Source organism: Dipodomys merriami, unplaced genomic scaffold (genome assembly GCF_024711535.1).
Source record: "Dipodomys merriami isolate MVZ:Mamm:240054 unplaced genomic scaffold, mDipMer1.0.p SCAF_356, whole genome shotgun sequence".
In the NCBI taxonomy this organism is placed as follows: Eukaryota; Metazoa; Chordata; class Mammalia; order Rodentia; family Heteromyidae; genus Dipodomys; species Dipodomys merriami.
In genome coordinates this window covers 487,366-500,770 of record NW_027205115.1, presented here as the reverse complement: position 1 = coordinate 500,770, position 13,405 = coordinate 487,366, and the positions used below count along the sequence as shown (strand labels likewise).

Below are 13,405 nucleotides of genomic sequence, written 5' to 3'. Positions count from 1 at the left end.
AATTGGCACTCAAAATATTAAATCCCCCAACAACAAATCCTCAAAGAAACAACTGCCCAATAAATAAGTGGGCTAAAGACTTAAAGAGAAACTTCTGTGAAGAAGAAAGAAGGATGGCCAATAGACACATGAAGAAATGCTCAACATCCCTAGCCATAAAAGAAATGCAAATCAAAACAACATTGAGATACCACCTCACTCCAGTTAGAATGGCAAAAATCAAGAACTCTAACAACAACAGATGCTGGAGGGGATATGGACAGAAGGGAACCTTACTTCACTGTTGGTGGGAATGTAAACTTGCTCAACCACTTTGGAAAGAAGTATGGAGGTTCCTCAAAAGACTTCACATAGACCTCCCCTATGACCCAGCAATCCCACTTTTGGGCATTTACCCAAATGTTTACAAAGACCACACTAAAGCTACCAGCACAACTATGTATATTGCAGCATTATTTACCATAGCTAAGATATGGAACCAACCCAGATGCCCTTCAGTAGATGAATGGATCAAGAAAATATGTTATATATACACAATGGAATGCTATGCCTCCATCAGAAAGAATGACATTGCCCCATTTGTTAGGAAATGGAAAAACTTGGAAAAAATTATAGTAAGTGAAGTAAGCCAGGCACAAAGTAACACAGGTCCCATGGTTTCCCTTATTTGCAATATCTAGTATATGTATGAGTCAAGCGGAAAAAGTCAGATAATGTGATGTTAGGAAAATGAATCCTTAGATAGGTATTTTAATGTTTTTTTTTGTTTCATGCATGTGTTTCTAACGCATTTATAAGATTATTTCTTTGTTGCTTTGTATGTCCCTCCCCCACAGTATAACCCCTACTTTCAATATATTTGATGTCAGTATAACTTGTGGAGGAGATGGGGAAAAACAAGTCGTTTAAGGATTCAGGTGGACCTGTTGCAACAATGAGAAGTACAAATTGTCATGTCAAAAATGAGCTTTACAATGTCGGTGGGGGGGATGGGAGGAAGGATTGGGTGGGGGGTGAGTGGGAGGCTGTGAAGGGAGGTAAAGGGTAAACAAAGGAGGAGGCTGCAATGCTTGGTAAGAAATGTATGCATTATCTTGCCCATGTAATTGTAACCCCTCTGTACAGTATGTTCACAAATAAAATAAAAATTTTAAAAAAACATGGGTACTCCACCACTTTTTGGTTCAATCACTTCTAACCACAAAGATATACTTTGCTAACAAAATGCTTAGAGGAAACCGAAGAATACTTCACTTTTATCTTCTCTCTTAAGACTCTCTTTAGATACCATATCAGGATCAGTGAAGTTATTCTTTCAAAAATTATTTCAATAGATTATCTTTCTCTTGGTCTTGCATTTGCTCAGAAGGATGTATGGAAAAGAATAGAGTTAAATCATCCATACCTTTTATGACAGTGTTTGTTACAAAATGACAATGCTCCTATGTCCTATGTCTCTGTCCTTCTCTTAGCTCTTGCTTGATTTCCAACTAATCACAGATTCTTGGCTTCAAGTCTAGTGAAATTGAAGGACTATAAGTCCTTCCCCACTGCTACATCTTCATGGTTTGTTTCTCTTTTAAAACTCTTTTATTTGGATGTGGAATTTATTTTCATGTCTTCATTCAATCCATTCTAAATTGTAGTGAGCTAAATAGGCTCTGTAAAATCACTTTAGGTAGCAAAAATATTAAGACAATATATCAAAAAGTTTGGTCTCCCTCCACTGCTGAAGCCAATATGCTTAGCTAGGGCTTCTAAGAACGCGTTTTCTTGACTTTTCAATTTGCTCAATTCTTTTCTGATCCCAAAACTTTTTGGCTTATGTAATAAGAGAAGTCTTCACTATCTCAAGTTAATAAGGATATTATATTTTTGAGCTACTAAGAAATGTGAAATCATTGGTTTCAAGTATCCAATCAGGTTTTTTTCTGTAGTTCAGTGCTTCACATGCAAAGACATTGTAGAACGTATTACAAACATTTTTGAGTGCACTTTTTCCCTAAATATTTTGACCCAAATTATCTTTTTCAGAGAATTACTGTTTTGTAATTAAATCAATACACAAATTTTGATTTTTTTTAAGAACATTGAATTTAAATTCCACTACAACCTTGTTTCACACAGTGAGTAGATTTCCTGGGTAAGGACAATTCTCAAGGGAACCTACAGGACTTATAACAAGGGTTCTGAGGTTTGTTTGTTTAGTATGAACATGAGCCATCTTCACCCACTTTGCTCCCTCTCAGTTAAGTCTCCATTGATTATTTTGCATGAAAGCCTATTTTCCCAAGAAATTTTAAATTTTCATAATAGGCTAAGTTGTTAAAAAGTTTGAACAAATTAAAATTTACCTGTCAGTTTTGGGGGGTGTGCAGTCGTGGGGCCTGAACTCTGGGCCTGGGCGCTGTAGCTCAGCTCTTCAGCTCAAGGCTAGCGCTCTACCACCTGAGCCACAGCACCACTTCCGGCTTTTTTTTCTTTTTGCTTATGTGGTGCTGAGGAATCGAACCCAGGGCCTCAGGCATGCAAGGCAAGCGCTCTTACCACTGAGCCACCTTGCCAGCCAAACCTGTCATAATTTTAAAACTCTTTTGAAATTCCTTTATTAGAACCACAAGTTCATCAATCCTAACTCCACCTTTAATATCAAAAACAGTTAACATGTTGTTTTCATGATATAGTGTCCATGAAACTACTATTTTCCAGTGGCTTTGTTATGCATATATATAACCTTATAATCTTATGATAAGCAAAATGAACTCCAAGATATGGAAACAGAGAGTATTATTTGCGATTGTTGTTTTTAATGTACTATGTGATTTCCATTTTCTTTTGGGGTTTTCCCCTATGCTTTTTTCCCTGCTGTATTTGATTTTGGTAGCCTGTGTATTGTGTATATATTTACCTTAATTAGGGAAGGGAAGAGGAACTACAAAATGGTGAGACAAAGGACAAAGGCAAACCAATGCAATAGCAATACTCACAAGACAATATGTTGGAAATGTACATTACAACTTGTGAGGGGTACTGGGGTGAAGGAAAACTGTGAAGAAAATGAGGGAAGGGGTAACAAGTTTGAAAAGCTATGGATTCACTACCTTAAAATTACTGTAACCACACTGTACATCACTTTGACAATAAAATTAAATTTAAAAAATAAGCTGCATGAAATAAAATTTCACTGTATTGGTAAAGTACATAGTACTCTTTATGTAGTAACTTTTTAAAATTCCATACTTTTGGTGTCTAATTTGAATTAATTACCCCTTTTTAATCAGAGGACCATCAACTTGAATGCTATCCGACTAGACAATATTTTCACAATATACTTACCAATATTTTGAAAAAAGAATAAATATAGTACTTTCTCATACTAAAAGCGAAAACAGTTTAATTCTATGGAAACAAATAACTTGTAAAAGTAAATAAGTTGTTAAGAAGACAGAATATATGTGTTCGTCAACATTCCAATGACTAGTAATTACTCATTTTCAAATTCTGAAGATTCCATACCTGAGAGATTCAAAACAATACCGGCTTGCATGTTATGTAATTTTGCAATAGATGCATTTTCCAATTGGGTGTTACAGATTGAGAGACAACAGAAAAATAACCATGTTCTGGTAGAGGATAAAACTATGTAGCATCGGTAATAATGAATTCTTCAAGAGTAAGCAATTGTTTATCACAATAAGCTATTATTTTTATGACCACCAATACCAATATTTATGATATAGAGTCATCCTAGCCCAAAATTCTCCAACTTTTAGGGTGCATCTCAAACTTCCCTTAATTCATATGATGAATAGCTTATCTCTATTGTGAAAAAATACAGCTCTGCTAATGTGATGCGATTCATGTTCTGGTAAGAACACCACAATAAACTGGGTTGCATCATTTTCCCCCCACTGGTATTTTTAAGATCAGAACATTTGCAAATATTACTTATATTTATAATTTTTAGCTATCATATAAATTCTGGATGCTAAGATTGGAAGATTATAGTTGAAAGCCCACCCAGGCAAGAATATTCCCTAGATTCTTATCTCCAATAAACTTCTCAGCAAAACCCAGATGCAAGTGGCACTGAGGTTGAAGTGGTAGGGCACGAGCCTTGAGCATAAACAGGCTCAGAGACAGTGTCCAGGCCCAGAGTAAAAGCCCTAGGACAAACCAATAAAACAAAAACAAAAATAAAATCAAACCCCAAACGTAACATTTTTCTCAGTGTATACAGTAGCAAATAATTAAGGAAATTGCTTCCTGTGTTACATACAGGTAGAAGAAAGAAGATGTCACACGATTATGCTCTTCATACCATGTTATACCAAAGACTCCAAAAATTTCCTCTTATTCTAAATTTATAAATTAATGTCATCAATTTGTTGGCAACTCTGTCTACAACATTCACATTATCATTTCATACATGAACTGTTGGAATTATCTATTTACTAAGTTTTTGAAAGAATATTCTAGGCACATAGAATGCAAAATCATTTGTGAATGTCAATTAAACCCTCTACTTAAAAACAATTTTGTAGAATCCTATAGAATATAAAATTACAAACAAAACCAAAATATTTTATATCTAAATTCTAATTTAGCAAGATCTTCAAAATCCTTCATTAGATGAACTTTGCTATTTTTCCAAGCTTAAGCTTGTGTAATTCTTCATCATTTCTTTGGGTTACAACAGAATGATGATAACTTATTTTTTCAAATTTTGGATGGGAATCATGAGTCATTTTGCATCTAGGAATGTTCTGTAATGAAGAGAGAATTTAAAACACAAGTGAGGATTAAGTATGAGTTGCATTTCAACAGGAAATTTGACTTCTCAAAATATAATGACAAAATTAGCCCAAATGTCCAACTATGTATTCCTTTCTTGTTTGTTTTGTTTTATTAAGACAAAATTATACACCTTGGTCCAGGGAAGGTATCACTATGAAATTCCATTATCTAATCTCCTGTCTTAATCTCAGTGCTAGAATTCTAAGCTTGTATCACATTGCCCTGCCATAGTTTCTTGGTTTATTTAATCTAGATATAGACTACCAATTCTGAACTTCTCCAGTGATATTATACACCAGAGTGACTGCTTAGACTTTATCTACTATTTTCAAAGATGTTCTAACATTTGATAGAGGATATGAACATTTTCAAATGCACCGGCCAGATCTCTGATTCATTCCTCCATGGATCTGATCCCTTTATAATGATTATTGATTTTTACTATCTCTGATCCCTACCAATGTAATATTCTCAAACTTATTTGAAGGAAGTTCATTTGAGGACTTTCAAATATTAAAAATTATCACTTGATTCTAGTCTTGTTCAGGACATATATTTATTGTTTTGTAACTTTTCTACACATTCTGAGAGTTGTTTCATTTGTGTATTTGTGTGTACATATATAAGTGCCTCTGGGTGTATGTGTATGTCTGTATGTATATATGCAAAAGCCTCAAGCTTTTATTCAGCAATCTTGCTCATGACTGATATTCCATCAATTGAGCCATTCTTCCAATCCAGATTTTGACTGCTTAATTTTATATACTGTTGCAAAGAGTGTTCTGCCCAGGCTGGATGCCAATAGAACTTCCCAGACTCCTTTACATTCTTAGGTTTTATTTCTCCAGGAGTATCAACTTTTAAACGACAAACATTTTTGTGAGAGTAATGTCTAAGCTGTAGCCCATATTTTTAACTCAAGAATTCTTTTTTTTTGTTGTTTTGGTGGGGTGTCTGGTCATGGTGCCTGAACTCTTGTCCTGGGCTCTGTCCCTCAGCAATTCAGCTCACGGCTAGCCCTCTACCACCTGAGTCACAGCGCCAATTTTGTCTTTTTTCTTTTTTGCTTAAGTGGTACTGAGGAATCGAACCAAGGGCCTCATGCATGCGAGGCAAGCTCTGTACCTCTGAGATACCTTTCATCCCTAACTAAAGAATTCTTATAAAGATAGATGAACAGACACATTACACATCTTGAGTGTACACTGTTAGGAATGTGATCGTAAGCTGGGTCATGGTGAGATATGAGGATTGAGGTTCAAAGCCAGCCCCGGTAGGAAACTCCCAGAGACTCTTGTCTCAAATTAACTAAAAGAAAACTGGAATTGGCACTGTGGATCAAGTAGTAGAGCATTAGCTTGAGCTGAATAGCAGAGAGACAGCTCGCAGGCCCAGAGTTCAAGTCCCAAGATCACCGCCAACAAATATATATATATATATATATATATATATATATATATATGTGTGTGTGTGTGTGTGTGTATGTGTGTGTGTTTGTGTCTGTGTGTCTGTGTGTCTGTGTGTGTGTGTAAAGAAAAAAAAGAAATGAGATCTTAGGCACCAGTTTATTGCTAGCATAATCCCTGCTCTCACAAGATGGACATTTTTCCAGTTAAATCCATGCTTTTATATCTGACTTGCATTGAAAACAGAATTATTCTTCCATTGTACTTTCTACAAAGTTGCATGATTAGCAAGCATGATTTAGAATGGGAGTGGCCTCATACTTCATGTTCCACATAGGAGTCTTGCTTTCTGTATATCACTCTCATAAATCTACATACTGGACTTGGCTTTATTGTTTCAATGTTGCTTATTTGTAGTCTTCTATACTGTATGGAACCCTTATACTTAAACACAGAACTTCTCTTTCTCCTATTATTGCTATTGTTTCCCTACTGTTAGCTCATGCATACTTGGGAAATAATGAACAGCACGTACAGTCACAAAAAGAATGTTCTGAAAACCTTCTTCCTATTTAAAATTCGCCTTAACTTACAGAGAACTTACAAAGTTTGAACTCAATGTACTCATGTATAATATATTTATAAGCAATATAAATTTCATATTTTCTCTTTACTAAATTTTCTCTGAAATACGTTTTACCTCAGGTCCATAGGTGTTCTAGTCTTCTTGCAGTGAAGCCAGAAAACATTCAGTATACCTCAAGCAGCACCATCGATTGTTACTGGAAGTAACTGTTACTGGATGTGGAAACTGACCCCAGGAGAGGAATGGAACATAGAGGAAAAACAAAGTTCAAGTTACCTTGTGCTTTCCTTTTTACTGTACAAAAAAGTATCCCAAGGCTTGAAGGAAACTCTGTCCCTGGCTTTTTGAGTGTGTTCTTTACTCATATAATTTTTTTCTGTAAACTTCTAGTTCATAGTGTTACAAAAAGAAATAATGTACCATTTGAAGGCCAGTATAAAACAAAAGGAAATAACATTGTTTTAAAAGTGTTCTCCTGCAAAGTAACAAAGACATAGAGGTTTTAAAGTGTCTTATAGATGGATATTTCACCCCTGAGATGATTCTCGATGCAGGAGTCAGTTATCAATTCCTTTGGTCTGGTTCTGAGTTCTCCAGAGCAACAAGGATTCCAAAAAAGCAGGATCCAGTCAATATGATCAGCAAAAGAAGCCTCTACTCTGACCAGTTCACCTTTAAGGAGGGCCCCAAAGATAAATCTGGGATTTTTATTTGCTTGTTTGTTTAGTTTGTGCTAGTCCTGAGCCTTGAACCCAGAGGCTGGATCCTGTCCCTGAACAGTTGTCTTTCCTGCCCACCTGCCCCCAAAGCTAGAAATCTACTGTTTGAGCCAAAACTCCACTTCTGGTTTTTTGGTGTTCAATTTGCGATAAGAGTTTGACATACTCTCCTGCCTGGTTTGGCTTTGAATTAAGATAGTAAGAAAGCTAAGTGACATCAACTGTATAGACTTCTCTTTTGAAACAAAAAATATTAGATGAAGTTTATTGTAAAGCTAGTATTTGACAATTTTTAAAGGAAGAGAATATGTCTAGCAAAGAAGCCATAACTTAAATAATTCAGCAAAAGTAGGTGCACTGAATCCTTTTGAAATTATTTTTTCTGCTTGGGAAGATTATTGATCTTGTCCTTCCTTTTGGGGAAACTTAAGGTAATATTTGCACTTTTTGTTGGCTGTGGGGCTTGAACTCTGATCCTGGGCACACTCGCACAGCTCTTCAGCTCAAATTGAGTGCTCTACCGCTTAAGCTACAGCACCACTTCCGGGTTTCAGGTGGTTAATTAAAGATAAGTGTCTCATGGACATTCCTGACCAGGCTGTCTTTGAACCACAATTCTCTGGTTTCCTGAATAGCTAGGATTCCAGGCGTGATCCACCAGCACCCAGCTCATATTTGCATTTATGTGCACTGAATGACACTATGTAGACAAATAACGGAAATTTGAATCAAATGATGGCATTGCAGCTTTTCAGAAAATTTGAGGTAACAATAAATATGTCCTCCTTTTCCATGTTGTTTCATTAATGACTCATGAGCTATGGGACCCTTAGTTAGCATTCTCTGCAGTCTGTGTAGGTGTATTTAGTATCAGGAAATGTTCATAGAGAAATATAGAAAGACTAAGATTTTTAGAAAGCAAAGAATTTAAGGTAAGAAAAAACAGCACAGAAGGAGATACATGTATTACACAGAGATTAAGAAGTAGCCTAAGAGATTTAGAATGCTAAAGGTAATGCGGAATAAGACTAGTTGATAACTATTTGTTCAATAACCAAAAATGGTTCTCTATAACGTTTCTGGTATACGTTAGTAACTATCATTTAGTCATTAATTCTGGAGTTATTCCTTCTCTTCTGTCACAACTGTTAATTTGCCTCTGCCGTTGTGGTGCCATGAATAACCAAAAAGATTTCCAAATCTCACTTAGACTACCCTTCTCATTGTGATTAGCAGAGGCCATTCAAAAACCTGGAATCTTTGAATTTCCAGAATTAATCTTCACCTGACATCTAAGCACATTCAAGACATTAATTGCTCTGACCTAATGAACAAAACTTTTTTTCAACACAATATCCTAATATAAGAAAAAGTACATGAATTATGGACTATTGTCAGGTGTCAGTATGGCAGGAGCAATTACATATTCCAAGTATGGGTTCTTTATTTTTCATTTACTAATTAAATGTTTTTTGCTTTGGTTTTTTTTTTTTTGCTTTTTTGCTCAAGGCAATCACTGTACCACTTGAGGCACAGCACCATTTCCAGTGTTTTTCTGTTTATGTGGTACTGAGGAATTGAATTCAGGGTTTCATGCATGCAAGGCAATCATCATATCATGAAGCCACATTCCCAGATCCCTAAATGACTTTCTTAAGTTTACATTTTCATTCAGTAACTATGTACCATAATATTGGCCAGGTGCTAGAAAATAATGTAGAAAAGAATACAATATAATAAATCCAGTAAGGCTAGATGGAAAATGAATAACCCTGACAGTCTTGCAAGGGCTCAGAGGGCTGATCTCATGGAGATGTATCAACATGCTGAACGAGACAGCTCCCTACCCACAGCCCAACTCCAGAATGAGTGGGCCATCTTGGGTTCCAGCTACCTGGGGACGTTGGCCCACCTCCTACAGCACCCATTCTACCCGTTCCTGAGAGCTACAGTGAGAGAGAGAGAGAGAGAGAGAGAGAGAGAGAGAGAGAGAGAGAGAGAGAGAGAGAGAGAGAGAGAGAGAGAGAGAGAGAGAGAGAGAGAGAGGGAGGGAGGGAGGGAGGGAGGGAGGGAGAGTGAGAGATAGGGAGAGAGGGAGAAAGGGAGAGAGGGAGAGAGAGAGAGAAAATCAGAATTACACTTGAATCAGGTGCCAGTGGCATAAAACTCTAATCCTAACTACACTGGAGGCTAAGATATGAGGATCATGGTTCATAGACAGCCCTGGAGGAACGTGTTTGAGAATCTTATCTCCAAAGAACCACCAGAAAACTGGAAGTGGCACTGTGGGATCAAGTGATAAAGCGCTAGCCTTGAGCTGAGGAGCTCGGGAACAATGCCCAATCCTAGAGTTCAAGAACCACGATTGAAAGAAGTGGACTTCCCACCACAAGAAGTGGACTGAATAGCACCCATTGTCCTAGGGAGCATGGTAGAGAAGTCAGGCCGAGCTTCCTGTGAACTTGAGGTCATAAGTAGGTCATCTGGCTTCTCTTTGCCTCGGATTCCCCAGCTGCAAAACTGAACAAAGTGAAGGATCCCCTTCCTTATTGGGATAGGGTAGTAATGAAAGAGAGCCATGTTTCGGTTCATAATCCCACACCTGTTGCACTATTAATAACAGGCCCCACCTGAGCCCTTTCTGGTATCTTCCTGTCATATGCTCACAGAATTGCCAAAACCTTATCTGAAGGCCATTACCTCTCTTTTCCAGAGATCGCTCTGTATAAATCCCTTGTTTCCTCACAACTGTCCTGTGAGGAGACTGAGGTCCAATGGTTGAGGCCCTACCAAGAGCTTCACGTGTGGTCAAGAATCCGCTGCTATGGACTGAGTTTAGGATAATCCATGTTAACCGATGACTGAGCATGACACATGTCTATAATCCCAATTACAGAGGACCAGGCCTGGTGGAGCATACCTTTCACAGGAGGACCGCGATCCAGCCCAGCCTAAGCATATTTGTAGTTTCTATCTCAGAAATCCTCAAGACAGAAAGGTGGCTCATCAGCGCCATGGAGAGGAAACAAGCAGGGGGATCATGGTGCCCCCAGAGGGGTGTTTGACCCAGGGTAGGTTGTTGTTGGGACAGAAACTCACCTGTGCTGCAGGGAGAAGCTGTTGGCAGCTGCTCCAATTGGGGCAGCAGCGATGGCGCCAGCATTGTGGACACATGGGCCCAGAGCAGAAGACTAGGGGCAGGGACCAGGTCTGGGATTTAGGCCGGCTGGCAGCTACACATTGATTGAGGTTTGAAACCTGGCACTGCGTGAAGGGAGGGGAGGGGTCAGGTGGGGTGGGAGCATCAATTTTCTACTATACTCCAAAGTCACCTCGAGTTTCTTCCTCAGGACTCAGCCCCTTCTACCTTCCTGAACTGCTGGTAGTGGTGTAAACTAACAGAGGGAATCCCAGTGCTACCTGGCAGCATGGAATGTGGGCATGGCCACCATTCTTGTATCCCATTGGTCAGAAAGAAGCATGAAAGAATGGGGGTGTGGCCAGAATCCTGTGAAGCAAGCAGCATGGGCGGAGTCAAGATGACAGTGGTTCTCCCAGCCTTTTTCCCAGGAAATTCTGTCCAATTCAGTTGGAGAGAATAGGGTGACCTGCTTTAACTGGATGGCTACACAGATTGCTGTATAGTTCTGTTTTTTGCCAGTCCCAGACTTTGAACTTAGGATCTGGGCACAGTTCATGAGCTGCTTTTGCTCAAGGCTGGTCCTCTACACTAGAGCCACAAGGTTTCTGGCTTTGTTGGCACTGAAGTTGGACAGGGGTCTCAAGGATTTTCCTGCTTAGGGTGACTTGACCATGATCCTCTATTCACAGCCTTGTAAGTATCAACAAGGACTGCTGAGATCCACTGGTGCCTGCCTAATCATTGGCCTTGTTGATGTTCTTGGGCAGACTGGTGAGTTCCCGATCCTCGGGTTGAAGTGGTGGGAGCTGGACCCCACAATTCAAATCCTGGTCGTGCCACCTCCAAATGGTAGGAGATCCTAAGAAACTTGTTCCTATCCATATGATTACCATTGTAATGTGATGTAAGTCATGATTGAACGAACAGTTCTTGAATGATTCTAGGATAAAATTATACACAATTATATTACATGACACTGATTGATTTTAGTTAATAGTTTATTAAGCATTTAATCAATCACAGTCATCAAATGGAGGCATAATGAAATACCTAAGAATTGGGCCTCAAATACTATAAAGGTGAGTTTTTTCTACCAGGACTGGGATTGGAACTCATAGTCTGGGTACCTCTGTTGCACTGTGTGGGAAGAGGAAGCTTGCTTCCTTAAAGTCAAAAAATTCAAGTTTGTTCCTTAGGCTTGAAAACGATCACCAGCACTAGAAAACACCCTATTCATGTACAATTTACATATATGTTTTATATTCTTATACATATGTTGACTCCGTATTGCATTCAGAGTAGTTATTTTATTTTTTGTTTTATTCATGTATTGACCATTTATTGTATTGACTATTATAGCACATAAAACATTGACTACATAGGATATAGGTCTACAGATGTATTCCACTTCATACCTGACACACAGAAGATGCACAGTAAAGGAACCCATGTGTCACCATCATCCTCTTACTCCACAATTCATTGTTTGGGAGTACTGACATCTGAACTCATGGCCTACAAGGCCAAATTCATGAATGGGTGAATGCAAACATGCCATCCTGGGGGAAATTGAGGTGCAGGTTGTTCCAAGGACCTGAGAACCCCTGGGGTTAACCAAAGAAGAACAGATTGACATGTAGATGCCATATGTGTGTGTGTGTGTGTGTGTGTGTGTGTGTGTGTGTGTGTGTTTATAGAGTGCCAGAGATGTTTATACATTATTCAGTTATATAGACTATATTCCTACCAATTCCTGGGTATTTATTATGCATCCATGTAATTAATGTTATTGTTTTCATCCTTAAAATATTAATGAAAGCAGTCAGTGTCCTGAAATTATTGTGTTCCTGTAAGTAATAATATTCTTTTAATGCTTCATAAATATTAAATAAAATCAATCAGCCTTCTGAAATGATGCTGTTTAATTTTATAGGATCATCATTCACGATCAACTCATTCAACTGTGACATTGACAAAATTCCAGTGTTATGCCTTTGGATGGGAACCAGTTTCTTAGTACTTCCTGCCATTGGTTGGTGTCAGTATGGGGATTTGAAATGAGGGCCTATGTTGCCACGTGGGCCTATGGCTTCTTTGATTGTCTGCCAGCCTTCAGAAATGCAAGGTGAAGTACCCTTTGCAACAGTGTCATTCAGACCCAGAAGGGTCACTGTGCAAAGGAAGAAAACATAAAAGGCCACATTTTTCTGTGCATTGTTTTCCTTGCAAAACGTGGGGGTGTAGAATCCCAGAAGCACCTGTGTGTCCAGTGGCTGCACCCCATCCTAGTGTGATCAAAGCTGAGGCAGTGTTGCCACGACCTGAGTTCAAGACCCATGCTGAGAAAAAAATTAACTCCCTGGCTTGCAATTCACACAGTTTATTCTTACAGGCTTTGGATTGTAACTCAGGCTCTGGGTAAATCTGCAGCAATGTGCATAAAGGGGAAGATCACCTTACATGAAAATAAAAAAGTCAGGTCTGTTCACTAGTCCTGAATTCAAGACCCAGACCTGGAAATCATACTATTTCTATATATTGTTAAAATAGGATTTATACTTACCTATAGATGTTCAGTCCATACATGTTTGGTGGGGTTGTTCCTAGTATCTTCTGTTTTATTCATTTATGTACTCAATGTGTTTATTACATTGATGACAACCTATCACAGAACATCTAGATTTGTAGAAATGTTCTCTCTCATGCCTTACCCCCAGGATTCTCAGAGAAAAGGAAAAAAAGTTTCACACTCTCC

General features: G+C 38.4%; 1 long non-coding RNA gene across 1 annotated transcript; it reads right to left on the bottom strand.

The window, feature by feature from the left end:
* Positions 1–4,637: 4,637 nt before the first annotated feature.
* LOC138804095 (uncharacterized) lies at positions 4,638–10,891 on the bottom strand. The gene is made up of 3 exons (XR_011365171.1): positions 10,608–10,891; positions 6,904–7,014; positions 4,638–4,766 (listed from the first exon to the last, which is right to left on the bottom strand). It is a non-coding gene; the product is annotated as an uncharacterized lncRNA (long non-coding RNA).
* Positions 10,892–13,405: the final 2,514 nt, after the last annotated feature.